The sequence below is a fragment of the Amphimedon queenslandica genome, unplaced genomic scaffold (assembly GCF_000090795.2).
Source record: "Amphimedon queenslandica unplaced genomic scaffold, v1.1 AMPQUscaffold_12837, whole genome shotgun sequence".
NCBI lineage: Eukaryota > Metazoa > Porifera > Demospongiae > Haplosclerida > Niphatidae > Amphimedon > Amphimedon queenslandica.
In genome coordinates, this window is record NW_003546927.1 from 41,407 (window position 1) to 45,476 (window position 4,070).

A 4,070-nucleotide genomic window follows, 5' to 3' on the forward strand; every position below is an offset into this window, starting at 1 on the left:
CAGTACGGTAGCTAGTTTTGTGTCAAGCGCAGGATTTCTGCGCTAGCAGGAAATGAGTCACAATGACCCAAATAACACTGACCCACACAAGACATGAATAACATTATCATAAATTATTTTAAAATGGATGTAAAGGAAATGGTGTTTAGAAAGCTGAACTATGTCTTAAAGGAGGAGCGGTTGGCAGCTATCAAGGCTTTCCTCGAAGGAAGAGATGTTTTCATAGTGCTACCCACTGGCTATGGAAAGTCTTTGTGTTATATGTCTCTTCCAAGTCTTATTGACCATTCAGTAATTTACCACATCTCTGCACCTTTCTGCTGCTGGATCACATCTGTTTTTGCTCTCTTTGCTTAAGTCTTTACCACAGCCTAAACATACAACGACGGTCATGTTTACACACGTATGGGCGGTGCTCATTTTCAGCCCCACCTATATGCATGCTGTCAGCTCCACCCGTGACACAAAACTAGCTACCGTACTGAACCTGACTCTCTGTTTTTCCGCGAGAGGCAGGATCCACCTGACTAGGACAGGACCATGTGAGATCAGTAAAAAAGGATTTTAATTTTTTTCTTTTTTTAACAGATTCCACAATTAGTAACGAAACAATACAATATTGATTACACAATCTCGCTAAAGCCACATCCATTACCGACAGTAATTACATGTATTTTTATTAATTTCCTTTATTCTATTAATTTCTAGTTTTATAAAGTAGAGGACATTGTATTATTAATGCAGTTCATTTATGTTGACCTCCTTAACCTGTTTGACTGGTTTAACAGTTAGTGGAGTACATGTACATGTATACATGTAGTCTTCCTTTTTGTAGAATTGCTGTCAAATGATGTCAAGTTATTTTTTATGCCAAGATTTGAGCGTAAAGGTAAGCACAATATAGCATGACATCCTACTACATATTGGACTGCATGTAGTTAATTATTGACAAAATACTTTTATATTTATGTATCTTACATGTATAACATGAATTAATAAAATTATTTGTTTTTAATTTTTTAGATAGAAAGGATAATTTGATACCAGCGTCAATGTGCAACATTATGGAATCATTAATATCATTTTATAAACCATTATCACTTCCTGTGAGTTTAATGCACATAATATGCTATCCATAATTGTCATCATATTTTGCTTGATTGTCCGACCAAATTCTATGTTGTTCTATCATTTTGTCTGAGCAATGTAGTTTTTAAAATATTGATATAAAGTTTAAATAATTATTAAAATCAATTTAACATAATCACTAATTAATCGTGTCCAATCATAGAGTTACCCACAGTGAGGTATGCTATAGCTGCATGCTTCATGAGCTAACAAGCACTACAATGGAGCAACTTTAAAAATTCATAAAAAAATTAAATTTGATTGGAATCAGCTCAAATTTTCTGCACAACATAAGAACATGTATATGTATCAGAAAAAATTATAAAAGTGGAGAATTCTCTCCTTTTCAATTTTGGTGAAATTTGACCACTGGCCCTGTACTATAGTACCAGGGACTTTGACCCGATTTTTGAGCAACTTTAAAAATTTATATAAAATCCAAATATGATCGTAAACAGCTCAAATTTTCTACACAGCATAAAATCATGTATATGTATTAGAAAAAAATTATCAAAATGGAAAATTCTCTCCTTGTGATTTTTGTCGAAATTCCGTGTACTACATGTAGTACAGGGTTTTTGGCTTAATTTTTGAGCAACTTGACAATCCACTGACAAGAAGCTGTATGAGCACTATGCCAAAATCCTGTGGGAAACCCTGTCTTAAGCAACATGTTCACACACTATCTCTAAATATTGAATATAATTCCAGGCTCTCCTGTCACATGTACATGTATATGTATATCCATCCTCTTTCTTTCCAGAGACTTGCTTCTGTTACTAAAGAGCTGGCAGTTTTCAAGACAATACAGCAACTGTATCATACATGATAGTAACAAGGTACAGACCATACATGTATAGTGTACATATAGTCTTCATTACCCTCTCTCCTTATCTATAATTAGAATAGACAGTATTAATTGGCACTCTCGTGATTCAGAGGTGAATGGACCCCTTTAATTCATTAATTTAATGAATGATCTTAGGCCATTCTTGTTCACTTGTGTCATTTTGTTCCTGACAGTCACACCACATCCTCTCCTGATACAGTAAACAGTACAGGAAGACATCATTGACCACACAAGCACAAACAGCAGGAAGGAACAAGATATACATGTAGCAGGAAACATACGTAAATAATTATTATTAGCATGTTGTTGTTGTTGTTGTTATTGTTGTTGTTGTTTTTATTAAGGAGGGAGACTGTTGTTGAGCTTCGAAGCAGTTCTAGTTATCATTTCACAGGAATATTCACTGACTGCACACAACTGGCTCTACTCTGCCCCCAGTTGTCTTCTCATTTATTGTTTCATTTATTTTTGGTAGATTTGGAGGCTGGTATTAATTATAAGTTTAAAGACAGGAGTCTTCTAGAAGTTAGAAGAAAGATAGAGAGAGAGAGAGAGAGATGATTATGATTTTCTATTATTCAGTTAGCCCTGACCCACACTTCCTTCATTACTCAATACAATGGTTCTCGGCCCCTACCTAATGAAATACTCATATCATTATCAAACTGTGGTACAAGGGCTCATGTTTCCACAGCAACAGGTAAGGCCCCACCCTCAAAGAGACCAAAGAGCAGAATAGAAGGATTGACAGAAGCTGCTGAAACCAGTCGTGAGAAATACAAGGAGGATGAAGGAGATGTTGTATTGTGAGGTGTTCTATTAATAGTATCATAATGATGTATGTCTTTGTGTTCTAAAAATAGACCAAGAGATAAGAGAGACTTGAGTTTCTTGGAGATGCTGTAATTGAGTTTTTGTGTAGGTTAGTTATTTAGTATATGTACATGTACATGTACCTCCTTTTGTCTATATGTACCTCTTATACATGTACTCTTTCCCTCTCTCTCTCCTCTCCTCTCTAGTATTCAGTTATATCTCATGTTTCCCTCTTTCACTGATTCTCATCTTGTTATCTTCAGAAAGGCTCTAATATGTAACCAGAACCTAGCCAGTGTTGCCAAAGTATGAAACTACCCAATGACCACATCTTGTAATTGTACTTTATGCATTTTAGAGAATACATCTTGAGAAATATTTATTAATGGATGTCAAGTGAGTATGATAATAATAATGACAATGATACATGTACATGTATTTATTTATTATTGTTTTATTTCTTGTCATTTTTAGTTTCAAAAATGCTGATATAAATCACATATATGCTAATACTTTGAAGCACTCGTTGGTGCTGTATATAAAGACTCTGATATTAACACATCCACACTTCTCTTCCCTGAAGAAGTACAATAATGAATGATACCCTCTCTCTCTCTCTTACTATTGCTCTATTTGTATAGGATCTAAGAGAGATATGGCTCTCTGAGTATAAGGATCAACTACAGGTACTGTATTAATGTGACTATGTCTCATCTGTTCAGTTTGTAGGTGGACTGATGGAGATAGGCACGTGGTTAATGAGTATCCCATTTTAAATGTAATTATAACCAGCAGTTGCTCATTTGTTACACTATTTCTCTAGTCTTTCAATAAACTTGAGGAATCCATTTGAGTTAGATTCACCAATATTAGATTGCTAGCCAGAGCTATTACCCATCCATCATATGGATGTACCGATGACAACTCCCACATGTGGAAACAGTATATTTTTCTATAAATGCACCTAAAGAATAAATATAATATATGCAACAACAAAAATGTACCCAACAGATAAGTGTATTAATTTCTGACTAGTTAAAGATACCATACACCATAGTGACTATACACACAAACTAATTAACTCAATATTACATGTAGACAATGGAAGGGAATAAGCAGAAAATGCAAAATCATAGATCATGTTCAAAAACTGCTAATTACATGATCCATATATTCAATCAATATTAATTATATTCTTCGTGCCAAAAGAGATGGAACAGATCCCACAAAATTATCTTTAAAAAACTCTAACCTGGAGATAAATAAAGAAAATATG

The 4,070-nt window shown here is 34.3% G+C and overlaps 1 long non-coding RNA gene across 4 annotated transcripts; it reads left to right on the forward strand.

Annotated features, from left to right (window-relative positions):
* The first annotated feature begins 6 nt into the window (after positions 1-6).
* On the forward strand, positions 7-3,867 carry LOC109586565 (uncharacterized). 4 transcript variants are annotated; one of them, XR_002187097.1, is made up of 15 exons: positions 7-660; positions 709-889; positions 1,024-1,106; positions 1,892-1,967; positions 2,033-2,069; positions 2,114-2,259; positions 2,323-2,503; positions 2,561-2,784; positions 2,842-2,900; positions 3,001-3,100; positions 3,153-3,190; positions 3,269-3,379; positions 3,436-3,480; positions 3,524-3,572; positions 3,618-3,867. It is a non-coding gene; the product is annotated as an uncharacterized LOC109586565 (long non-coding RNA). The 4 variants fall into 4 exon arrangements; XR_002187096.1 differs by having other exon boundaries at positions 709-787; positions 836-889; positions 2,323-2,784; XR_002187098.1 differs by having other exon boundaries at positions 7-542; positions 589-660; positions 2,323-2,784.
* Positions 3,868-4,070: the final 203 nt, after the last annotated feature.